At 32.1% G+C, this 27,319-nt stretch overlaps 1 protein-coding gene across 7 annotated transcripts in view; it reads right to left on the bottom strand.

The window, feature by feature from the left end:
* LOC107448148 (G protein-coupled receptor dmsr-1) overlaps positions 1-27,319 on the bottom strand; it is a 430,440-nt gene that overhangs the window by 223,236 nt on the left and 179,885 nt on the right. For all 7 annotated transcript variants that reach the window (XM_087168852.1, XM_087168851.1, XM_087168847.1 and 4 more), the window contains exon 3: positions 13,564-13,636. The gene's annotated coding sequence lies outside the window, so the exon portion shown is untranslated. The remainder of the gene's footprint in view (positions 1-13,563; positions 13,637-27,319) is intronic.

The following is a 27,319-nucleotide window of genomic DNA, read 5'->3' as shown; positions in this document are numbered from 1 at the left end:
TCGAATTTTTAGCCTCAATCTAGGAAATATGGTCCTCATAGTCTGATCTGGAGAATAATCCAAAGTTTGGACCCCTTAATGCTAATAATATTTTTGTCATTGTTTGTCATATATCAAATTTTTTTTAGCGAATTGAAAATGATTGAATTGGAAATGATTGAATTGATTTGACGAATTGAATTGATTTTTTGAACAAAATTAAAAAATTAATTTACCCAAATATAATAATTCAGTTCAAAAAATAACTTTTAATGAATATTTATTTATTTATTTTTATTATTTCATTTAATACTAGTCGAAAAATTTTGAATTGTAAAGCATACAATTATTTACATCATTTTTAAGAATGTAATCTTACATGGCAAAATGCAAAATTTGTGCGAAATCGGTCTGTAGTTAGTTATTGCTGTAGGTTGCTATTGCATCAGAGAAATCAAATTTTAAATGCACAATTTCTTTAAAATTCGATTTCTCAGGAGCTATTCGACTGATTTCGACCAAATTTTTGTATTTTGCCATTTAAAATTACATTCTTCAAAATGATGTAAACATTTGCATACCATGCAGTTAATTTTTTTCGACTTTTATTAAAGGAAATAAGATATATATATATATATATATATATATATATATATATATATATATATATATATATATATATATATATATATATATATATATATATATATATATATATATATATATATATATATATATATATATAAATTTGTTTCAAGTTATCTTTTGTTTTGAATTATCTATGGATAAACGAATTTTATAATCGTGAGCACAAAGTTTTGAATTCGCTTAAAAAGTTCTAGAAATATGGAGTTCGCAAAAAATAAAATTAACATTAAGAGATTAAAACTTTTAAACGCTCTTCTGGCCAAATTTTCGGGGCCATATTTCCCAGGTTGCGCTACTTCCATACATTGGGGATCAAAAATCATAATATGCCGATAAAAAGGTATACATATTCAGAGAAAGTACGTTTTTGTGTCCAATTTCGAAACTTAAAATATCGTCTATCATATTTAAGATAATAAACTTGAACCATTAAAATTAAGTCCTAGTACGTGAAAATCCGATCATTAAATAAAAAGTTATCTAGGGAGTTTTGTGCACTGCTTTCCAAAAGAAATTTATAAAAATTTTATTACGTAACTCTGATTTAACTAGCATTAATAATTCCAAATCTTTAAACATTCTTCAGATTCGTCTTTTTTTTTCTTTATCAAATCTATTTATATTTGAACGAGTATTAAGAACACAAAAATATTAATGCAAATGCTATGCTAGTCTTTATTAACTGACTAAATAAAAGAATCCATCATGAAAATATATAATTTTCGAGTGCTTATAAAGACGGAAAGCAAAACTTTACGAAGGAAAGCAAAACAGATTAGAAAAAATGCTTGAAAAAGAAAAAGCAATGTTGCCAACGAACAAATGGAAAATAAAATAGAGGTGAAATATAAAATTTAAAAAAAAAACACTGAAGACGAAAGAGGTAAATCAGAATAGAATGCATTTTCAGACGCTATCAATTGGTGGTGGGGAAGTGTTAAAGTCGTTTACTAGGGAATCAGAAGTGGTAGAGCATGTTGATGTAGCAGGGGGGGGGGATTTGGCGTTATCAAAATTAAATTTATACCCTAGATTCCAAAAATGTGAGGCAATGGTTGACTTATGGAATCCATCATTTTCCCTTAATCTACATTTTAGAGAGTATCAGTTTGTTCAATATTGTGAGACCTTTTGTCTCTTGGTTCGTTTTTAAAGACTCCTCAATAAGGATGACCAAGGATTATTTCCATTATAGCTTATTTATTATAAAATTCTTGATTATAGAATTATTTACAAAATGATACATGAATTGGAGAATATAATATTCCGGAGCGCTGCTGCTCCCTTCTCTCTCATGCTTTCTCTAGCATAGTTCAACTCGAAACTCAACTCTTCTGCGTTCAAAGCTAATCTGATCTCTAAAAAATCCTCTTTCCCATAAGAAACAGTCCTTTGCTCCACCCCCAATGTAGGGGACGACACCTCCAGTGTCCTTCACCCTCTGACCCTCAGGTCAAGGGGTCAATCAAATGCGTGGGAGAGGAATCAGGATCCTGACACCTCCCCCCCGGTTTCATCTAGTTCGACCTTCTTTCCTGGTCGTACAAGTGAAACCTAAAAACAATGCAAGCCCATCCCTGCACCAAAAAATAATAACACGCACACATTCCCGTGCGCAAAAGAGATTGGCCGTATTATACCTTATTAAACATAAAATTACACTAAGGACACTTGACAAACTAATAAATACAAAATCAAAACATAGCATAAAAGAACCTAATATTTTTACAATCAAAGCATTAAAATCACTTTTATCAGGCCAAAAATAAAATATCCATGCCAAAATCCATTTATAAAATTCCATCAAAATAAAATCCTTAAAGTCATGTCCAAAGTTCCTGCCTAACAAATAATAATAATTAGCATACAAAATTAACCGTCCAAATTGCCCAAATGTCCACTCTTTCAAGTTCATTGACCTAATCCCCTGGAACATATCTCTTTCTATACCACTTCCTCTTAAGTGACTAGCTAACTCTTTTGCTTTACTTTTTCTTTCCGATCCCCCTTTCTGAAAACAAATCCTTATTTTCCCCTGCACCTTACGGGTTTTAACGCTGATATCTGGAGTGTTCGCATTCGCAGCTGTGTACAACTCCTTCTTAGGATACTTAAATAATTTTTGTCTCCCCTCAAACCACATAAGTTTAGATTCCATCGCGCCGTCGCTATCTCCCTTTCTTTTCTCACAGGACAAATCCGCCATCTTCAACGCGTTAATTGGACTTTTAACCTTCACTTCCACCCCTCGCTGACCACAAACCTCTTTGCCTTTAAAATCCTCCCTCACTTCCTCTAACATTCCTTCAAATTCCGAGCCCTGCATCTGCTCCTTTTTAAGTCTTTGGCTATGAGAAAAGGGTAATTCCTTATCTCCACCCCCTACTTTCTCCCCACACTCCGGATTCATTAAAATACATGGTGGATCTTCGTCCCCTCCCCCGTTTGACTCCATCTCCAACACCTCGAGACCCCCCGGAGTGATTCGCACTCCTCTCCCGTTCGAATTCTCGCAAGCAAGGTCAGTGTCCTTAGTCTCAATCCCCTTGTTCCCTTCTTGTTCTTTTCCCTCAGAACAGATCATCTTTTTCTCCCACTCTTTTCCCCTCCGTTCATCCCCTGCATTTTCCAAAACATGCTCCTTTAATTTAAACTCCCTATCCCTTATGACCGTCGTCTCGTTTTCACTTTTGACCACTACCGGGATTTTTTCACTAGGGTTTACAATTCCTTCCCCTATCCCACAGTTACTAGGAACATTACTGAGCTTTTCCCTTACATCAGGGCCTATCTCTGAATTTACAAAGATCCATCTCCCTATCTCAAAATTTTCTTCAGGATCTAAAGATTGCCTTGATACGCTTAATTTAGGAGCATTGTATATTATTTTTGAGAAACAAGACTTCTCCTCAACCACCTCGATTCTACGCAAATCCGATTCGTCTTTCTTCACCCTCTTTTCGTGACTAACGCGTTCTACGGAATCGTGCTTAGCCTGATCTTTCTTCAGATCTAACCTAAATCTATTAATTTTCGGACACCCCCTCTTTAAATGTCCTACCTCTCCACAGTTATAACATTTCGGGGACCATTCTCCCAAGCTAGTAAATCTAGTAATTTTCGGACATCTCTTCTTTAAATGTCCTACCTCTCCACACTTATAACATTTCGGGGACCATTCTCCTGAGCTAGTACTATTTTTCCTTTGCGATTCACGCGGAAACTTACCCTTTCTATTAACATTCGGACCACTCCATTCAGGAAATTGTCTCACCCCACCCTTCACATTCACCTCCTTTCCTCCACATCCAAAACCAAACCTTCGGGACTCCGGCCTCTCCGCTGATTCCACGGTGCCTAAACATCCAACCGATCTATTCAAATTGACTAAGGGTTTACAATCCTGGGTTTTACTTTCCTCATCCTGGTCACTCATTAAAATTTTTGTTATCAGCTCAATCCCTTCTATAGTACTTCTTATCCGCTCATAATCATATTCCCGTTCTCGTTTTAACCATTCCAGTTCACGCATCCTTCTATTTAACGCCCGTTCCGCACCTTCTCTTAATTTTCGTCTGTGCTCTTTTTGCCTCTTTATTTCATCCTCGCGTTCCCTATCTTCTTTTAATTTTTGTTTCTCCCGTTCCCTATCTTCTGTTAATTTTAGTCGCTCACGTTCCCTATCTTCACGTTCCCTATCTTCCCGTTCCCTATCTTCCCGTTCCTCTTTTTCTAATCTATCCTCTTTAATCACACTTAAAACATCTTTAGTAAATTGCTCATCGTAATCCGAACTCCCGATGATCAATGCCCTTATCTTAGCACCCGTGGCGTTCTCGGGAACCGTTATCCCAAGCTTCTCAGCTAGGACTACCAAATCTACCTTTATTGCTTTAAAAATAAAACTCATACTGATAGTATTAACTTAATTCCCTAATCACAAAAAAAAAACAATGCTATTTAGCAATAAAATTAAAAAAAAGGAAACTTAGTGACACTCTCGATCAGCTCCCCTACTCATACATTCAGATCCCCTATACTCCTACCCCGACATTCTATTATAAAATTTAACATCTCACATGTAAACATAACATATACAATACAATTTGTATCCTGCAATATTCAACATTACTTCTCAATACACATAAATACAAGTTACTCTTTTCAACTTTCATTGCAAAATAATAAAATTTCGTACTCTTTTGGTACACCTAAAATATACACTTTTACTTTCCCCAAAATTAAAACTCTTAAATTTAATAGATTCTACAGTCATAATAATTAACCATTTCATCATTTAAACAAAAGCAAACCCCTTCCTTGACCTTTTTTTTTCGGTCCAAAATTATTTTAACAGAATGCATTATAAATAATAATCACTACTAAATAATAATAAACCAAGAATCTTGTTTACTCAGCTCGCTATTGACATATAAAAACACCATCTTTAAATAATCCTACACTTCTTTACATGTTATTAAATCAATACTCTTCTTCTTTCATACATACTCTTAATAAAGCAATAAAAAAATTACTCTCTTAACAAATCAACCACTAGGCTACTTTAAAAAAAAAACATCAAATCAATTACAAACAATACTATAGCTAACTGGCCAATCCCTTAAGCTCAAATAAAGTAACACATCAGGTTGACTTTAAACCAAAACAAAATAAACTTATCCCCCTAACTAACTACCCTTTTTGTTAAACTTCTACCCAGAAATGTGAGCGTGTAATTTATCTTTTCATGCATGAGATAAAGCTTACCTCCCTTTATTATCTTTTCAATTGTCCTCTTTGTCAGAGAGTCGATGTTGAACCCACACTCTTTGGTCACCGGTCACGGGGGGGTAGCGCTGGCTGCCTATCGCCTCCGGCGATAATAGTCCCTTTCCAGTACCGTCTCTTCAACTCCCGTCGGTGTTGTCAGTCCGCCGTCATCCTTTCCTTCAGGCAATCTTTTTCACTAGGCATTTCCGTAGGCATCCTTCTATCAAGACAAACTCCATAAGGCAACTCTCTTTACTGGGCATTTCTCATAGTGGGCATCGGCGATGATTCTTTTCCTTAGCATAGTAGTCCTCCTTCCATCCTATCAGGCTGCGACATTTGTGAGACCTTTTGTCTCTTGGTTCGTTTTTAAAGACTCCTCAATAAGGATGACCAAGGATTATTTCCATTATAGCTTATTTATTATAAAATTCTTGATTATAGAATTATTTACAAAATGATACATGAATTGGAGAATATAATATTCCGGAGCGCTGCTGCTCCCTTCTCTCTCATGCTTTCTCTAGCATAGTTCAACTCGAAACTCAACTCTTCTGCGTTCAAAGCTAATCTGATCTCTAAAAAATCCTCTTTCCCATAAGAAACAGTCCTTTGCTCCACCCCCAATGTAGGGGACGACACCTCCAGTGTCCTTCACCCTCTGACCCTCAGGTCAAGGGGTCAATCAAATGCGTGGGAGAGGAATCAGGATCCTGACAAATATAACCAAGAAACAAAGTATATGGTAAATGCCTCATATATTATAGTATATTATGTAGTAGAACACACATAACATATCTCAACTCACATCAAGATTTTGAAGGCGGGCACATCTATCATCTTCCCTTAATCTGAGTTTTAGAGCGTATCGAGTTTGTTTAATGTAGCCAAAGTTACATTAACAAAGTATGCGGTAAATGCCTTATATTCTATAATATATTATGTAGTAGCACACAGATAATATATCTCATCTCGTATCGAGATTCTGAAAAACATTCTTAAGTGGAACATAAGCGATATTATTGAGAACAATCCCGTAAAGATATATATCCTAAAGGATATTTTTATATTAAAGCATTAATTATGCAAATTAATTATGTTAAAATGTTTGCTATAGTACATTACTTAAATGCGCGAGATGGCTTATAAACAGTTATGAGACATATTAAATGATATCGCATGCTAAAACTATACCGTAAATGATTTTGTTTTCCTAAAATCGATTCGATATGCCTATCTGAAGAATATATTTTTTTACAAAAACTAATACATCTAACAGTAATGAAATTTCTAAAAATATCGGAATATTGATAACTATTTTTTTTTCATTAATTTTTTGAAACGAATATTTTCTATAGAGTATAGCATTTTTTTCCCCAAAACATTCGTATCTCTTAAGTTCGTACTCCAACTCTGAAAGAAATTCATTCTTTCGAAGAAAACATACAACAACAAAAAAAATCTTCTGAATGTGTATCCCGAAAAATCTCATTTCTCTACACTACAATAGTTCCTGGGAAACACGCAAGAAAAGAATGTTTCATATCGAGTTCAATATTTCTGTAGAAATGAAATATCAAAAGTTTTAAAATTAGAAGACTTTAAGGGAATATACACGTTTCTCGATCTCAAAAATATAGGGAAATAATAAGAATGTTGCACAAAAATTGTACTAGTGGTAATGTAACTTTAGGACTAATACATATAATCACTAAATTTTATCACTATTGTAATCACAGAACACTAGTTTAGACAAAGTTTTAAAATTAGGGACTAAAAGAGAGTACATACTAGAGTACATTGCTTTTAAATTTTTTTCAAAGCAAAATTTCATACTCTGCAAAAGTGGTCAAACAACATGGGCTTTTTATATTTACTTGCTTTTTTTTAAATCAAATAATATCTTCTGTGAGAATTTATGAGAAAAATTTCCACTAGTACCAATTGCGTTAAAAACTGACTTTTTAAACCTCAATAGGAAAGTTAAATAGCCCTAAGGGAACAGCGGTATCTCCTCAAGAAATTGAAATGAAACGTCAAATACAAGTCTTTACATATCATATTTACATTTCATATTTACATGCTTTTTTTTAAATCGAATAATATCCTCTGTGAGAATTTATGAGAAAAATTTCCACTAGTACCAATTGCGTTAAAAACTGACTTTTAAACCTCAATAGCCCTAAGGGAACAGCGGTATCTCCTCAAGAAATTGAAATGAAACGTCAAATACAAGTCTTTACATATCATATTTACATGCTTTTTGTTAAATCGAATAATATCCTCTGTGAGAATTTATGAGAAAAATTTCCACTAGTACCAATTGCGTTAAAAACTGACTTTTAAACCTCAATAGGAAAGTTAAATAGCCCTAAGGGAACAGCAGTATCTCCTCAAGAAATTGAAATGATATGTCAACTACAAGTCTTTACATATCATATTTACATGCTTTTTTTTTTAAATCGAATAATATCCTCTGTGAGAATTTATGAGAAAAATTTCCACTGCTACCAATTGCGTTAAAAACTGACTTTTAAACCTCAATAGGAAAGTTAAATAGGCCTAAGGCAACAGCGGTATCTCCTCAAGAAATTGAAATGAAACGTCAACTGCAAGTCTTTACATATCATATTTACATTTCATATCTACATGCTTTTTTCTTAAATCGAATAATATCCTCTGTGAGAATTTATGAGAAAAATTTCCACTAGTACCAATTGCGTTAAAAACTGACTTTCATACCTCAAAAGGAAAGTTAAATAGCCCTAAAGGAACGGCGGTATCTCCTCAAGAAATTGAAATGAAACGTCAACTACAAGTCTTTACATATCATATTTACATGCTTTTTTTTTAATCGAATAATATCCTCTGTGAGAATTTATGAGAAAAATTTCCACTGGTACCAATTGCGTTAAAAACTGACTTTTAAACCTCAATAGGAAAGTTAAATAGGCCTAAGGGAACAGCGGTATCTCCTCAGGAAATTGAAATGAAACGTCAACTGCAAGTCTTTACATATCATATTTACATTTCATATCTACATGTTTTTTTTTAAAATCGAATAATATCCTCTGTGAGAATTTATGAGAAAAATTTCCACTAGTACCAATTGCGTTAAAAACTGACTTTCATACCTCAAAGGAAAAGTTAAATAGCCCTAAAGGAACGGCGGTATCTCCTCAAGAAATTGAAATGAAACGTCAACTACAAGTCTTTACATATCATATTTACATTTCATATTTGCATGTTTTTTTTAAATCAAATAATATCTTCTGTGAGAATTTATGAGAAAAATTTCCACTAGTACCAATTGCGTTAAAAACTGACTTTTAAACCTCAAAAGGAAAATTAAATAGCCTTAAGGGAACAGCGGTTATCTCCTTAAGAAATTGAAATGATACGTCAACTACAAGTCTTTGCTCATTTGATCATGATGCTATCCAAGCGATTCAGAACCCACTAGTTATAGGCGGTTTGCACTTAGGCATCATCAACTATCTTTACCGAACAAACCAACTGCATTTAGGAACAGTTTAACTCATATGAATAGAAGTATTCTGGGTAATTTGTCACAAATCGGGATTATGGTTGCAAATTTTTAAGACTTGCCGAGAAAAATAAGTGGGTCTCTTGATACCGATGCTGCCTCATATTTGAAGGCTGCTTCTACAATCAATTTTACTGTCACTTATGTTTTGGCCGTGTGACACAGACAGGTGACAATGAAAAACTGAATCATTATAAGCAAGAAAGGGTCAGTTTTGCTTGATAACTCTCGAATAAGTTTGAAATAAAACTATTTTCTTCCTTTTTTACTATTCACACACGCCAGCATAGGTTTCGTGGCCAAAAGTAGTATTTCGATAAAAAAAAATTCAAAATTTGGAGGTTTTTATTTAGGGTTTTTTATGTGCATGTAAATTAAATTCATAGCTGAAATTATGAAATACACTAAAAATACCTAAAAAAACAAAATGGCGGCTGAAATATGGCGAGCAAAAATAAAAATAAAAATAATATAGTACGCTTAAATAATTAAATATAGCAATGAAAATATAATAATTTTCGTAATTTTATGTTAAAAATGAAAAGAAAATTATATTTCCGAAGTAATATTACAAAATAACGCGAATTAATTACAAAATAACGAGAAAAAAACGAGGAAAAAAAAATAGGCGTGGAGTCCCTCAGCGCGGAAGAAGTTAAACTTCGTAACCTGCGACGTTAATTGTAGAAGAATCAGTAGTCGTAGAAGAATCACTAGTTCTATTCAACGACTCTTTTTCCTGCTCCGCTCGCTTCCGTGCTCTGTAATAACGGTAATATTGTGCATTTTTCCCTCGTGGACCTCTTGAACCAGTGGAAGTGCTTGTGGTTGCCTCATCGTCTCGCCATGGAAAATGTATTTGTATTAATAATGTATGTGAATGCGCCATAATGTAATTTCAAAAGAGAAAACCTAACAATCAATTAATATTCACAAGAGACGTACCTTGACATAACCTTAAATCCATCGCATTGTCCGTGGGATTGTTTTCACTAATTTTTTATAATTGTTATCCACTAAATTTGAAAATAAAAAATACTATCCTATTAAATTATATGTGTATCAAATCAAACTAAAAAAAATATTTATAGAAAAACAATTCGCGATCGCAACGAACTATAGGGGGCGTTGTTGTATGAGACGCATACCTGCGATTTCTACATGAACCGTCATTCAGTTACTCTAGAGACGTCGTTAATGTAGCATGTAGCATTGCAACGTTCCTTCTTTATTGTGACTAATTAAATTTAAAAAAGAAAAATGCTTGATATTCTTTCTTATGCAAACGAAAACAAAATGGTATCTCTTTTTTTTTTAAAGAAGGAATATCCAAAACACATCGGAAAAATATTTGTACATTAACAGAAAAAAATATGTATATTCTTATAAGAGTTAAAACCTAATGCCCGAGAAATAGTATTACTAAATTTAATGATATAACATGAAAGGCCCATTTAAACTTTACATTCTATAGTTTTAAGAATCGTATTACTTCAAAAATTAAAATGAACAAAAAGTATACATAAGCCTCACAATTTTATGAAATTTAATTTTGTAAACAAAGTTTTTTGACAACAATTTTTATCAAAAAATTTCAAGTTTCAATAAAAATCATTATTTAGAAACTAAGAAACGTAAAATAAAGAATGCTGACGAAACAAAAACAAATGAACAATTCTTTTTTGTCGCCATTTTTAGTGCTACAAAAATTCGTCTTTGGGATTTGCCAAAAACAAAACAAGATGCAATTGTATTTTTTTAGGAGGGAAATATTTTACCGAAAAAACGAAAATGTACCAATTCCCACAACATAAAACTTTATCTTGGTAAACGTACGTTTTGGAAATGTTATTTCATTTGGAATCTTATTTATCAGAGTTCATATGGCGATATGATTGTTTTGAATCTTTGCTAAACTCTATATCGGCTCATTTTCCACCGAAATCCGATTGACTATTTTGATTTTAAATAAAGTGTTTTATTTTATGAATTATCGCAAAAATTTTAAGTGTAGATTAGCGGCACTTAAAAACCGCCAAATCTGTAGCGGCGGTGGCGTTAATAAGTAAGTACCGAATTTTTATTCCATACTTTTCTGAATCATATTACTTCAAACATTGGAATATACAAGAAGTATACATTAACACATTATGTTATACCATTTAATTTTTTAAAAAAAGTATTTTGAGAACAATTTTTATCAAAAAATTATAAACTAAAAAACGGAAAATAAAGAATTCTTAGGATAAAAAAACGATTTCAAGAATTCTTTACATTGAAATAAAAACTTTCATATTGTTTCTTTTTTTATTATTCTTATAGTTCTTAATCAGACGTAAAAAACCATTCTGTAGAGAACCATCATCAAATGAAAAAAAAATATTTACAGTCAAATTTTTTATTGTAAAAATCATTGCACTTACCTGATTTATAATTCCCGGAGAATTCCAAAATGATAAGTTCCTTGTTTGAAAACTTTATTCTCAAATAATAGATACATAATTTATCCCTTCATTACTTTTAGATAACATACTACACAGCAAAATTTTATAATAGATATGAAATTGAATATGTAGCTAAAAACATAATAGCTGAATTCTAGTTGAACTTATTCTTTCAAAACTAAAAAATACTTACCAAGAAAGCGATTAAAATTAATTAAGAATCAGCACAAATGGCACTATTTCAAGTAACTTTTTAATTCAAGTAATTTTTTATTGTTGTTTTCCGAATTATATGGATACAGAAATATATACTATTCTATAACGAAGAAGAATATGTTATAACTATTACAATTCTGTATGTTCTGAATTCATATTTATTCACTGGAATGACGAAAGCAATGTTGACTTCACTTTAATTCGTAATGAATTGAAGACAGAAGAAATGCATTTTACCTTAATACACACATCTGTAACAGTATCCGAAATCGGAAGTCATCAGTTGCAAGTTTGTTGATAATAGAAATTAAAAATTATTGAGGAATTTTTCTTCAAATGTTTGGCGTGTTCTGTTCCTGGAAGATTTACTAATATTCTGGAGATTTTTTTCAAGTTCTTCGGCCTTTTCCTTAGGGAAATTTTGTTTCCTATTTGCTGCTAAAAAATGGCGTCTGATTCAGTCAATGACTTTGATGGAACTAAATGAAAACGTGATAAATTAATGTCCGATATTTACAGGCTCCCGCTAGACGGCGTACTCGAGCGTTGCGATCGCGAATACTTTTATGACTTTTATTATTTTTATGCTAGTGAGAACCAAAACAATATGGAAATGAATGAGGGAAAACTGGATCCTACCACGTGATTTCCCGGCCAATAAAAATGTAGCGTTAAACGTTTAACGCAACCTTGTTGGAAGTCGCATAAGAAGTATAACTTCAAAAACATAATTTTTGTTTTTCGGTATATTTAGTGCACCTTTGCAATACGGGCAAAATGGGGCAGGTTTTTTGAAAAAAGAAACATCAAAGAAGACAACAAAAAAAAGTTTAGCTAATTACCTAGTGGAACTTTTTGGAACTAAGTTTCGAAAGTCATTCAAACATTGTAAAATGTCAAATGATAAGATATAAGCTATAAGTTTGTCAAGAGTATTAACTAATCCAACAAATTGAAAAATTGTACTATAATTTCAGACTAATTACTCTGATAAAAATGTAACAGTAATGTGAAATTCCTATATATATTTCTGGAAAAAAAAATTTAAAGTTACATTTAAAAAAAATTTTTAAACATATTTCTCATTTCATTGTACTCTCGTCGGTTCAAAAAGTAAATTATAATGTTTGGAATGATTATAAATACTTAATTTGGGCTATATTAAAACTGCCTACATATATTTTAACTGAAAATTTAATTTTTGACTTTTGGCCAAAGATGATGGTCTTCTGGCCCACAGTACGATTGCGGGAAATCTGAAAATTGTGCTTACAGTCTAACTATAATTCTTAAGAACAATCCTCTCCTGACGTCATGACTCTTTTGTAAAAGTTTCTCTAAGCCCAGCGGACCTCTTTGCCCTCCAGAAACACTTAGAGGAAACAGTTGGTTGATACATTAGATTTGAATAGTTGACAATATACGACAATAATTTAATGTCTTTGTTATATTTTTGCTTATTTCTGAAAGATTACATGATTAACGATGATTATATTTATAGCATGAAGGAATTAAAAACTGTTCTCAATATGATAATTTTTTTATAAGTGTTGTTTATTGCTTTTTCTAACTTCATTCTGGTAAAAATTATTGAATCAAAATAGATCTGCCTGATATTGTATTAATGTTTTGTATTGTGCATTTGTATAGAAACATAAAAGTTCTAAAAAGTTTCAAATATTTTATTTTAGATTTTAGTTTTACTATACAAAAAGAAAAGATTCTCGTTTTACTCTTATTTAATCTGGTTTTTTTTTATTCTGTCATATATTGCATTCTACTATAAACAGAGAAAGGAAAAATCTACATTTCGGAGTTTATTCTTCAGTTTAAAATAGCAATGTAGCTTGCCATCCGTATTTTATCCATATAAATATGTATTTTATTCAACATTAAAATGAATTTCAAAACAATAAAAATTCATAGATAATATAATATTTAAAATAAATCGCAACTTACTTTGTAAAATGTACTTTTGTCTTCATTATCTCACCACATTTTAAAAGAATTAACATCAAAGCATTCCATGGAACTAAAATAAAACAAATAACCAAACGATTACAAAGAACTTCAAAAATTCAATTAAAAATGATAAAAGAAAACGATAAATGCATCAATCTAATTAATCGGTAAGCTTTTTGCCGTAAGGTGGCGCTAAAACCATTAGCCATTTTTATTTCCTTAGGAAAAAAAAGTATCGTTTTTTTTATAAGCTTTAACATCAGAGTGGAAACTCTTTATATTTCTATTTGACTAGTACATACAGAGTTTTAAAATTAGATACTTTAAGAGAGCATACAACTTTCTACAACTCATGAACATAGGATAATATTAAGAATGTTCCGAAAATATGTAATTCAAATTTTTTTACTTGGAAAAGAAATAATCAATTATTTCTCTTCATTAAAAAAAAAATTGCGGCCATAAATGTCATCCCCCAGTTTTTTTTCTCTAAACTACTTCCCTTAATCATAGTTCGTGAAATTCTCCCTTTAAACTTTCAGATGAAAAAATATGAAGTTTTGAATATTTCAGAGAAGTGTTTAAAAACATTCTGATTAGGAAATCTCTTGTTTATGTTCATTAGTTTTCGTGTTATCTAAAAGTTAGTTTTTGGAGTTTTTTGGAGTTAGTTTTTTTTCTCTTATGCGCCGGTCGGTTTAGTTCAACTAATAAATGATGAACTTCACGTAGAAATTGATATCAATTTCGAATGAATTGAGATTCGGAATAGTTGAAAAATTTATTTTATTAGTTTTTCGAAAATTCAATTTAAAGAAAATTAATATTCCTTTTACCCTTATTACTCTTATATCTGAGGGTATTAAAACGTCTTGAAAAAAAAATCGAAATTGACAGGTAATAGCGTGCAGACGACAGAGATCTTTAGTTATTTAAAAACAATAAATGTTAAGTATTATGTTACAAATAACAATATTAGTTGTAACTATATGTTCCAACTTAAAAACACAATATACTTTATGCGTTTTTACATTATATCTATATATATATAGTTAGTCGTTCTTTCTTTTAAATATCAGGATTACAATAAATGAAACAGATATGTTATGTTTATTGACTGAAATGTATTTTAGTTGCTGTCGTTGTTGTTGTTTCTAATGCGATTTGCCATACTAGCAAGCCTGCTTGGTGAAACCGAGCAATTTTCAAGGCAGAGTGTGAGTTTCTTGTTTTTCAGTGGCGCCATACCACACCATACGTCGCACCCGTTTATAGGGCGGACCCATTCATACATCCATTCATTCATCCACAGATCGTAATTTTGACCTGAATTAGAGAACGATCGATCTCCAATCCAGTACCCCCAGAGGTTTTGATTTGTTATGGGAACATGGAGGACTTATGCAACTCGACAGATTTAACGTGCATCAGTCACTTTGCTACACGGGGAGTCTTCGGCCGGTGGGGTTCGAACCCACGAACTCTCGGACATGGGCCCAGCGCCCTACCGACCAGGCTATCCTGACCTTGTATTTTAGTAGAGAGACATAGCTATACCAGAGCTTCTGTCTTACTTAACTTTCAAAATGTAAGGAGTAGCCGTAATCTCGAAATTGTATCCTTAATAGTTTGGTCGGGAGAGCTGTCAAGAGTTTAGAAATTTCAATCTTAATTTTACTATTTGAGTATCTCGCTGTATATTTTGAGAAGTTTTTAAGCGAATTGAAAATTATTTGCATGCAATTATAAAATTCGTTTTATCAAAGATAATTCCATGCAAAAAAAAAGAATTTTTAATAATTACTTATTATTTTAGTTAATAATTTTGGGAAAAACTTTTTTTAATTTTAAGGTCCACAGTTATTGCGTAAATTTAAAGCATGTAATTCGATATGGAAAATTGAAAAGATTGAACGAAAGCTGTCGAATAATATAAAATTAATTCTTTCAAATTTTGTAAAAATTACCTTACAATTCAACATTTTTTATTATGAAACAAATGTATGAAAAACAATAAAAAAATATTAAAAACTATTTTTATCAACAGAGAAATATGCAAAAAATAAAAAACATTAAGGGGCCCAAAGTTAGGAGTGTTCTCCTTACCGCACTGTGTACCAAAAATACGGTTATTTTCTATATTTTGAATATTATTACAATCTATCTATAAGAAATCCAAGTCCGTCAAAAAAAGAGTATGTTTATTCAGAGAAAGAACATTTTGTGAAAGTACATTAACTTAAAATGTCGTCTGTATAAATTAATTAATATATTTGAGGTCAATCGTTTGAATTCTATCTGTATAGTACGTGAAAATCGGATCCTTTAAATAAAAGGTATCCAAAATGTTTCGAATTTTTTTTCCTTTTAGCACACAGTACAATATTTTGTTGAAGAATTGGAAAAAATTAAGCAATAATGAGTTTAAAAAAATGTTGAACCTAATGCTTTCTTAAGTTCTTCATTTTATAATTCCATAATCAGATTTTTTTTCTTTAAAAAAAATTAGAAAGAAAAGAAAAGTTGCGGAATGTTTTTTTAAAAATTTTTGCTTGCCAACACATTTGGAAAGAAAAAAGTTCATAGTTTTATTTTGTATAAAAAATAGAAAAATTATATTTCAGTCAAAATTGGCTAAAAGTTGGTTGTCACGGGTACCTTAAAACAGCTTATTTAAGGTTTGTTTTCAAATAAGTTTTGTTCATCGTACAACATTGGATTATTCTAAATCCATTTATTAAAGTGAGATTAAATCTATGGACCTAAAAGGTGTAATAAAAATAGTTCCTTATTAGCCAAAAAAATTTTTGACCTAGTTTATCGAAAATTGCAGAATTTTTTTAACAGAGCCCTTAAAATGTCATAGTAGCTTTAGTAAGAATCTACTAAAAAATATATATGAAAATGTGGCCTACTATAATATTCCCCAAATCCCATCATATTTTAAAGTGATATTGAATCTCTGCCAAGAAATTAAATATTTTGCGAATAATTTTACAAATTGTTTACTGCTGAAAAAAATATATTAAAATGTGGCCTACTATAATATTGCCTCAATCCCTTCCCTTCATATTTTTAAGTACCGTCGGCGCAGCGGGGGCTACTTTGTGCAAATTCGAATTTGGCATTTTTCAAGTGCTGCTATTCAGTATTATGTTTATTTCACGTTAAAAATGTGTGGAATTTGAGGATAGAAGTCTCTTCTATTACTACAAACATTTTTTCGAATTTTAAAACAATCTCAGAGTGTGTTTCGTTCATCCAATGTCAACAACTTTCCGAGGACACCGGATGTCGAAAAGTGTGCGTGGAAACTTTAGCTGTGAAATGCAAAGACGTTGATAAAACAATTGTCGTAAGTGCAAAATTTTTTATTCATATATTAATAAACAATTAAATCATGTTAGCGTTGAAAAAAATTTGAAAATTAATAACAAATAAATTGAAAATAAAAAAAATGCACTTTGGGGCTACTTTGTGCAAAGTGTCATTCGTTTTTTTTTTTCGACAGAAAAATGGTCAGACGTCATAAAAAAATACCTGGAACGAGAAACTACCGTGATTACACTTTAAAAAAGCTGCAACAATGTTTGCAAGCAGTTGCTGGTGGTATGTCGATTGCAGAAGCTTCTCGGAAGTACAAAATCCACAGAAATACTATCTCTAATAAAATTCACAAGAAACACGTGAAACTTCCTTTTAAACTATTATTTTTCTTCTACAAAAATTTTTCTAATGAATTAATCAAACGATCTAACACATAAAAATATATTTTGTAGGACATCAGGTGATTTTGACAGAAACTGAAGAGCAAGTTCTGTCATGTTCATTCAAGGATGTTATGTTCAAATTTAACAATATTATAAATGTTAATGAATATGTAATAATTATTATTTTTAAAATTTCATCCATTTCAATGTTCAAAATTGTATATGGTTTCCTTTTGTTTAAACTCAAATGTTTTGAAACAAACATTCTTTTTAACAAAAAATTCTTTATAAAAAATGGTTTTTTGACGCTGAAAATTATTTTCAAACTAATATCTTTACATATCTTGATGATTTTGTTATTAAAAATGTCAACAATTAACTTTTTTAACAATTTTATATCAATATGTTACTAAAAATATGATTATTAAACTGAATTCCTATCGCTGCACAAAGTAGCCCCATTTGGGGGCTACTTTGTGCAAGGTATGTTTTGACTTATTATTCGTAAATAGTACATACAAATAATGCCAATATTGATCAAATTCACTCGTCTTAGTCCAGTTATGAATATAATATCGATAAATTTTACTAAAGTTTGAATTAACATAGTTTTTTTACATGTCAAAGTTCAAAAACTGCGAAATCCTGCACAAAGTAGCCCCGAATGACGGTAATATTGAGTCTCTGACTTTATAAATATTTGGTGAATAATTTTACAAATTGTTTACTTCTAAAAAACTTATTAAAATGTAGCTTCTATAACTATTGCACCAAGCCCTTCATATCCTTAACTGATATTGTGTCTCTGGCGTAAAACTAAATACTTAATATTTTGCAAAACAATTTAATAATTATTAAATGAATTTTGCTTAGTAGTAAAGAAAAATTATTAATAAGTAAATTTTTCATTTCCAGCTATGCACAAATTTGATGCAGAAACAATATTTTTATAAATAACAGTTATTGTTCTTAAATCCCAAAATATGACATTTTCAGACAATGGAAAATGATCTTATGAGAAAAATATGTTAATTACTTTTCATAAATTTTCAATTCATCTAAATAAATTCCCCCAAAACTTCTAAACTATTGTTTAGAATATTCTTTATTTTGTCGCCTCATATTCACTAAATTTCAATACCAAAAACAATATTCTACTAAAACTAAACTGAATAGAAGCTTAGTTTTTAAATCTCAGGAAAAAAATCTAAAGCGTCTACAAAAATCTAAATTCAAAATTCAAACAGGCGGTTTAAAATAAAATAAAAAAGAAGCTCATAGAAGTTGGAAGAAAATGCTGCTGTTTATGTACATAAATGAATAAAACGGAAATCCGTCTTTAAATTTCTCACTTTGTGCAAATTCTCTAGAGAATATACATTCTCTATTGTTTACCTTTAATAAGAAATTCACTCAAGTAACAAAAGAACAGTAAATTGAAAACCTTTGGATTTAGATATATGGTGCTAGTTTTCCCAATTGAGAGCCCAACACATCTTTTTTTTTAAACACATCTACGAGCGAGATTAAAATACAGGGACTCGGAGTAACGTCTTATTGTGAAATGCAAATTTGTTTAAAATTCGTGTAGTGATTTGAATTAGAAAACTTCATTCGATTGTATTTTAGATGCATAAAAGTTACCTTTATTGCATTGATTTATTTTTTTGTTGATCTGTTCTTGCTTTTACGTAACAAGTAATAGAATTATAATAACTTATTTTAAATAAATATTTGCTTTTGTATTTTCGTTTTTTTTTAATTTTTATTCTACTGGCTCATCGTTTTGATTGTCAGCATAAGCTCATCAGCGTTCGATGTACCATGAATCTGCCTACGCTGTTCATTATTTAACATTTTGCTAAATTTTCCGCCTTAGTCTTGTCTAAAACTGAATTTTTTTATTTTAACGTCTTTTGTACTTTATTTAACTTTTTACTTTAACTTTTAACTTTTGTATTTTATTTAAATTTTGTACTTTATTAACTAAGCTATGCTATCTATTACACTGCCCAACCATATTTATGTGACTTCCCCCTGCTTCGATGTCAACGTTGGTTGGTTGGTTGGTTCTAATGCCATTTGCCACACGGCAAGCCTACTTGGAAGAAACCGAGCAAATTTAAGGCAGAATGTGCGATTCTTGTTTTTCAGTGGCGCCATCTATGGCCAAGAATTCGACTTCTGCCACAACATATGTCACATCTGTTTTATAAGGCGGATCCATTCATACATCCATTCATACATCCACAGATTGTAATTTTGACCTGAACGATCGGTCTCCAATCAACACCTCCTAGAAGTAGAAAGGCCTCAGCACGGATCAATTTAGTAGTCCGATGTGATGAAGTTAACTGCGCAATGGACGAAAAATAAGAAAGATGTCATTGCGTTAGGGGTACTAGGCTGCGCAGTGGTTGAAAATGCAAAATATGTCATTACATTTGTACTACTAAGGGATATTTATGGTAACCCGTGCTGAGGCCTGTTCTTTCTAGGAAGTGTTGCTCCAATCCAGTACCCCCAGAGGTTTGATGTCAACGTGAAATGATCAATTACAGAAAGCAAGTGATAGTACATTGCAGTGGAGCGTATATAAAGGGTATCTGAGGGAACTATCTTTAAGGGATCTGAGGGATTTTAAACATCTGACTTTTTGGAAATTCAATTTCTCACGAGCAATTCAAACAATTTTGCTAAAATTTTAACATCTTGCCGTGTAAAATTATATTCTTTTAAATGATGGAAAATATTGTCTACCTTACATTTCAAAATTTTTTCAACCATTATTAAATAAAAATAATGAAAAATAGAAAATATTTTAGAAAGGTTATTTCTTGCATGGAATTATCTTTAAGTAAAAGAATTTTATAATTGTGGGCAAAAGTCTTTAAATTCGATTAGAAAGTGCTTCAGATATAACAAAATATGCAAAAAGTAAAATTAACATTAAGGAGACCACACTTTAAAGAGGTAGTCACTGAACTTATCGTTCTTTAACATGGAAGATGCCGGATGTGTTCATTTGCGTTGCCTGGACCAAAGTCATGGAGGCGAGGAGCAACATTACCCTGAGCCACACTGTCACAAGTACCCATTCATAGGTTGGGCCACATTCACACATCACACAGTACTACACACAAAGGGAAAGATCCATGCCTTGAGCAGGATTCGAATCCGTATTCATTGGCTTCGCGTCCCGCAGTGGACTGATCGTTAAGACACGGTTCCCAGCAGATCACCAAAGTCAAGCCTCACTGACTACGGTCAGTGTCAGGGTGGGTGACCACTTGGATCAGTCTGCGTAGGGACCGAGGTTGTGCGGTATTGGTCCTCGTTAAACTGTTCTACCGTAAAGTGCTCGACTTCGCGTGCCGGTCGTCGGGCTACCGAAACAGGGGTGCCATCCCCTCTGCAAAGGTTCAAAATTGTGATGGCATGTCTTCGGATTATCTTCAAGGATGTTTCCCAAACTGTCGCCGATAGTCCATTGTGCAGCTCCAGTGCGACGTAAATGAACAACAACAACAACATCATTGGATTCGCACTTGTGTGCACAAATCTGCATATGTGTATAAACATCTACGGATGTATACATGAATCTATGTGTGCATATACGTTAAACATATGATTTGCGCGTACACTAGCTGATAACTGCAAAATATAGAAAAAAATTCCCATGGCTTTGTTTCTATAAATGTGGGTAACAGTAAAGGTTATCGTAGGGCCGAGATCAAAGATCAGCACTGGGAGGGGGGGTTTCTCGTTATTTGCTACTTCATTTGATCATATCTCATCGAATTTATTTGTCGTTATTCATACAGAATTTTTTAAAATCGGTTACCGAAGTTCAAATTTATGGTCAATTCTTTACAGTTTGTAAAATTTTGAAAATATCACCTGCCTTCTCACCCAATAAAATAGTCTTAAAAATCATATTAATTTCAGGTAATAAGTTAATTTAATTACTTTTTATGAGTCAATATAAATCCTATAACCTTTTGAGTTTTATAAAAAAAGAATTTCAACTTTGATAAAACTCAAAAGGTGATCACATTAATAATAGTTTTATATCAGATTGTTTCTTGAAAACGGTTCTCACAACTCTCTAAATTTTATATTTTTTCAACCATTTTTCTAAAATTTTTGTTCATTTTTATTTTTTAATTTCTTTCTTTCTTTGTTTATTTTTTTGCCTTGGCGAAACGAGTATTTCCAGAAACAGCGAAGTTGACAGCGACGGATGACAGTAACTTTTAAAAGAGAAGAGTTGCCTGCATAGATTTCCAAAGAAACATTGCATACAAAATGCTCTGGGGAGTTTATTCGGAGGTCTTTTTGACATGGAGTTTGACATGAAGTCAGAAGAAACAAATCTCTGTGTACTTTGCGTTAAGTTTTCATTTAAAATAATCAGGTTTACAAGCTTTCAATGTAATTTTAGAGCAATCTGTGTAAGATTGTAACAGTAAAGTAAAGTAAACTATCACTGATGTGTGACAGATAAAAATTGCATTGTGAAAAGTGGTACGATTTAGAAAAAACATCCTATACGACATTTGAAATTAACTCTCCATCGTTTGAATATGTCATTTACAGTTCTGTGCATGTAAGACAATTAACATCGAAAATTGGTCGAAATTGCGATAGACAATAAATTTTGCTTATGTTTAGAAAATAATTGTATCTTGTATCTTTGACTAGTTAAATTGCTTAGTTATAATCTAAGGTAGGGGTTTCCAACTTACATGAGGCCGGGGGCCACAATTAAAAACACAAATCAAATGGCGGGCCGCAACTTTATCAAAATTTTATGTAGGACTCTTTTATGTTTGAAGGAACATTAAATATTACTGTCAGATTTTTACCAAGTTGTACAAAACAAAAGTATTGAATTACAAATTAAAATAAAAAGTAGATTTTTAAATATATTTCATTGTTATTAATAATATTTCTAAAAATATTAAATAAATAGTAAAAACTCGGGCTACAATAACTTTAATGTGCACCTATGTATTAAACAATTAATGTGCAACAGATATCTAATTGTTAAGATATAAAACTTTAAAAAGGTTCATATTAAAACTTACATAGTAGCACACAAAATGTTCAGTGAGAAAACTGAGGTTTATCTGCTGCAACTACCAGATAATGGATATTTACATTTTAAATTTAAAATTTACAAGTGTGTGTGTAAATATTTTCGTCCAAAATGAGTGGATTTAAAAAGTTAAATCGGAGAATTCTCTTGAGAAAATTTCTGATACGCACATTCAAATTATATTCGCAAAGTACAAAAAAATGAAATGAAAAAGAGCAACAAACACGATTATTTTTGTATTTGAATAAATATTTTCTTGGATGCAAAACCTAATAAATAAACTTTTTTGCGCCGTTGTTATGTTAAATTTCACAGAAACGAAGAAATTAAGTTTTTATTAACGAGAAAAGTATTTTAAACCCATATAGATTTTTTTCGAAAATTGTCCGCAAAAAAATGACAACTAACATAAACTGCTGTTTGTAGAAAATGCAACACCATGAAAGAATCATCAGAATCAAATGAAATTTAATGCAGAAACGACTTGTACTGATACAAATAAATGATGAAATTTTCAAAACAAAAGAAACAAATTAAGCGTCCGAAATCAGTATTTGGTGCAGCCACCACGCGCTGCAATAAGTGCTGCTATACGACGTGGCATGGAGTCAAACAGATGTTGAATATCTGCTTGAGGAAGAGAATTCCATATCGCTTGTATGCGCAACCAAAGTTCGTCTTTGGAAACTGCAGGACGCGGATCACGAGTGAGACGCCGACCAACCATATCCCACACGTGCTCAATAGGCGACATATCCGGCGAATAAGCAGGCCAAGGAAGAAGTTGCATGCGTTGTGCTGAACAGAAGTCTCTAACAGTCCGCGCAACATGTGGGCGTGCATTATCCTGCTGAAAGATAGCTCCTGGGATGCCTTGAAGGAAAGGAACGACTTCGGGCTGTAGCACTTCACGGACGTATCTGTTGCTATTGAGATTACCCTCAATTCGTATCAAATTGGATCGTCCATGATACGAAATCGCACCCCAGACCATAACTCCGGGTGTTCGACCACTATGTCGTTCAATAATACACTCAGGAAGGCAGCGTTGACCGGCATAACGTCTAACACGAACACGGCCACCATGGGTCCACAAATTGAAGCGTGATTCATCTGAAAAGACAACTTGGTGCCAATCAGCTCGCCAGTCTCTGTGCTCAAGAGCCCACTGCCGACGCAGCCGTCGATGATCCGCCGTGAGGGGAATCCTGTATAATGGCACCCTTGCACGCAATCCACGGCGCAGCAGACGACGACGAATTGACGAAGCCGACAATTGTACACCTGTAGCAGTAGACCAATGTGCTGCCAGCTGCCTGGAGGAAGCTGTGCGATCATTCACCGCCATGCGGAGCAGGTGTCGATCATCGCGCTCTGACGTCACCTTCTGTCGTCCAGTGCCTGTTTTTCGAGTTGTTCGGTGCTCGTCGGTCCACTGCTTCCAAACTCGCATCACTGTGGAACTGTTCCGCTGCATACGAGCTGCTATTGCGCGATAGGAAAATCCTCCTTCTCGAAGGCCGATTATCCTCCCTCGTTCAAACTCCGTAAGTTGCTTGAATTTCTTATTCTTCCGTCGTGGAGGCATACTCAGGTCTCACTAAACGTTTGCCACTAACAAATAATCATAGACTATTTTCAACGTCCCGCTACAGCACTTTATTTATACGCTTTCAGCATCAATTCAGAGGGCGCTGCGCGCTCCACGCACGCGCGATGGCTCTGAAACTTTATTAATTTGCATAATATCCTATAATTGACATTTGCTGCGAATTTCATTTGATTCTGATGATTCCTTCATGGTGTTGCATTTTCTACAAACAGCAGTTTATTTTAGTTCGCGGGCCACAGAAAAAGGCTTCACGGGCCGGATGCGGCCCCCGGGCCGCCAGTTGGAAACCCCTGATCTAAGGACTCTAGCTAATTCAGAAAGTGGTCTAAATGTTTTATTTCGATTCCGTCCTCATGCAAGTTAATCAATGCCCAGCAAAAAGAAACAAAATATCCATCCAGAATATCAGAAGTTTTTAAAAGGAGTTTTTTTTTTTTCTTTCTATTTTCTGATAATAAGATGCACACAACTCGAGAAGAAGAAGATCACTGATACATAACTGCATAACCAATCGCTTCAGAGAAAGTTTCTCCGTATAAGTTACAATGTTAATTAACACGTAATAAACGTTAATTAAACGCAACGTCGTATCACATATCGAATTGGAAAAAATATTATTCTTTCCTGCGTAAGTCTTTTATTTAACCTAAATTTATAATGTATTTTATTTTAAATGCAATTATTTTTGTTTTGCATATCGGGCAACTTTGTTGCATAATTAGTTTGTTTATACTCTACACGGCTTCGTTTATACTCTACACGGCTTCGTGACTATCTTTGTGTTAATTAAGAAATAAACAAAATCTTTCTTTGTGAAAGAATATAGAATGTGTCATTTAAGGCAATGCATATTTGACGGACTCTGCTTACTCATAATAGAATGGAAAGAACAATCGCTGAAATAAACAAATGCTCTGTTTTAATAGCCAATCAAGATGCATATCCACATGCAAGTATCCAATTGAAAAATTAATCACAACTGTTATGTTTGGAATTATTAAAATTAAACAAATTGTGAGAATTAAATTTTAGTTCCCTTATTTAAATTTCGCAATATTAAAAAAAATCTCGATGAATTAGCGATTTCTAATTTTACTTATTTATTTATTTGAATTTTTAATGAGTTTTTTCTTTTATTAAATGCTTAACTATTTCCAATTTTTAGTCAAAATAGAAGAACAAAAAATTAAATTTTTACATCAAGTTCAAGATACTACTAATGTAGCACTTTTTAGCAATGTTTACTTTCCTTGGCAAATGAGCTTGAAAAAACTTTCAATTTTCTATGACTGAAATTCTTGCATAAAACAAATTTCTTTTATTACAATATACTCTTTATTTTTATTTATTTAATAAGGAAGCAATGTCAATTTGAATATTGTCACTGATTTTACAAGTGCATACAGATAGACGAGAAATAAATTGGTTTTATACAGCACTCTATGTTTTTTTTTTCTTATAAAAATATCTCAACCAAACTTGTAAATAAATATGAACACATTATTACCTGGAACCTATTCATAGTTGATCAAACTGATCATCGTTGGCCTTAACGCAAACTGCTAAACAGGGCCCGCAGTGGCCCTGGGTATGTATTGAATAAGGGGCTTCAACATTTTCCTGACTATATAACTTGTATTAATTTTATTCTAGTAATTAGCATGGTATTAATATTGTATTAATTTTATTCTAGTCTATATTAGTGTGCTTAATGCAGAATTTCAGGCATCATCCTGCTGCCCTAATCATTTTCTTAATTTGACTGATAAGCTACTGAGGATTAAGAATCTGATTAATCTAAATTATCTGATAATATCTTACAATTTATCTTATAATTAAATAATCTGATTAATCACCATTGCGTCTTCATGCATGTATATGGAGCCTATTTTGCACACCGGTTGACTGCATCCGCCGATGATTTTTTTATTGAAATTACATATTAGCCTAATCAATGCCCTATAGCGTCTTTTAAACCATAACAAAAGGGAAACAGTGACCTATATTCGCTATTAATTTTATTGGCCTTTTTCGGATTAAAATTAGACTTTTGCAAGCATGTAGTAAACAAGCAAAGCATATTCTTAAATAAAGATTAAAAATTTTATTTAAATATTTTGAATGTTACTATTTGGGGTTTACTAAAACTTGGATGCAATGAGCAAGTACCCCTTCTGCCAATGCTATAATCATCCCTTGACAAAAAATATATTTAATTTTTTTTTGCCGTAGGCTGCAACTCACCAGCTGATATATTTTTCCCAAATTTTGCACAAATATTTCCAGGATGCCTAGAATTTATTTTTAAAAAAAAATCCAGTGCAAGCACTGCTTTCAAAATAGATCACGCGGGAAAAATATTTGTTAGATTCAAGTTTTTTTTCACAGATGGTCAATCATGTGTCATAAGAGAGTCTGGAAAATATGCCTTTTATCATAAGAGAGAGTCTTTAGCTGCGCATGTGCAAGTAGAACGCAGAACTAGTAGTTTGTAAAAGCTTAGCACATCCACTCTTCATCGAAATTACTTCTTGTTGTTCTTTCAAATTTAAGTTTAAAAATATTTGAGTCAATCAAAAAAAAAATGTTTTTATTTTCGGCTTCAAATTTCCTATTTTGGTTTGAAAGAAGATCATGGAAATGAACAAAACAATTTTGCAACTCAAATTAAGTTTTTCATCTATTTGACTTGTTAATTTGAAGCAATTTTTCCTTTAAACCTATTTCTAAAAATTTAAAATTCAGTAAATTCAACTTACTTAATTTAGAAGAACTGAAGAGAAGTTGTTATTGAAGTTACTTCTCGTTGCTTTTTAAAAATTCCAGTCGTTTTGTATTTTTGGCCTCGACAATTTTATTAATGTTTAAAAGAAGATTGACACATTCCTCGAAACCAAATTAACAATCTTACTCCCCAAATGTATTTTTTTTTTAATTTCGACGAATTAATTTTAAGCATTTGTGTTTTCCTTTAGGTCCATTGCGGAAAATTTAGGATTAATTAAAGTTAACTTTGGCTAATTTAATTTACCTTTCCCCGCAGAAAAACTGTAAATTAACTTCCTTCTCGTTGTCCACTGCAAAAGTAAAATGAAAAATGCATCAATCAAATTAATGTAATTTTGTATTTTTGGAGTGAAATTCCCTCTTAAGGTTTTTAAAAAATATTGCTCGAAACCTAGTTAACAATTATGCCCTTCAAATTAAGTTTGTTATCGTTTTGACTTATTAATTTGAAGCAATTATTTTTTTTTGGCGTATTTCTGATAAGTTAGGATTCATGAAATTTAATTTAACTTACTTTTCTCCCGAAGGAAAACTGTTTTACTA

Source organism: Parasteatoda tepidariorum, chromosome 1 (genome assembly GCF_982258835.1).
Source record: "Parasteatoda tepidariorum strain Cologne lab strain chromosome 1, Ptep-v5.0, whole genome shotgun sequence".
NCBI lineage: Eukaryota > Metazoa > Arthropoda > Arachnida > Araneae > Theridiidae > Parasteatoda > Parasteatoda tepidariorum.
Note: the sequence above shows the minus strand (reverse complement) of the source record. Positions and strands in the feature narration are given on the sequence as shown.